Source organism: Bos indicus, chromosome 23 (genome assembly GCF_029378745.1).
Source record: "Bos indicus isolate NIAB-ARS_2022 breed Sahiwal x Tharparkar chromosome 23, NIAB-ARS_B.indTharparkar_mat_pri_1.0, whole genome shotgun sequence".
NCBI classification, from domain to species: Eukaryota; Metazoa; Chordata; class Mammalia; order Artiodactyla; family Bovidae; genus Bos; species Bos indicus.
The window spans coordinates 49,324,550-49,324,793 of record NC_091782.1 but is presented as its reverse complement, the minus strand read 5'-3'; positions in this window follow the sequence as shown (position 1 = coordinate 49,324,793).

Below are 244 nucleotides of genomic sequence, written 5' to 3'. Positions count from 1 at the left end.
GAAGATACCACAAAGAGACAGCTCTTGTACAGTTTACTGGTGTTCTTTACAATGACACATGGTGGAAACAACAGCTTCTTTTTACCATCAGCACTGAAAGCACCAGGAGCTCCGGGCCGCTGCTTTCAAGTCCTGGGCTATTGATAAATGAGTCACACGCTGGCAGAGCTCCAGCGTTTCAGGAATGTGTTTCCTATGTCCTTTCTGCTGCTTTCTACTGTTCAGATGTTTCCAAGTCAATCGT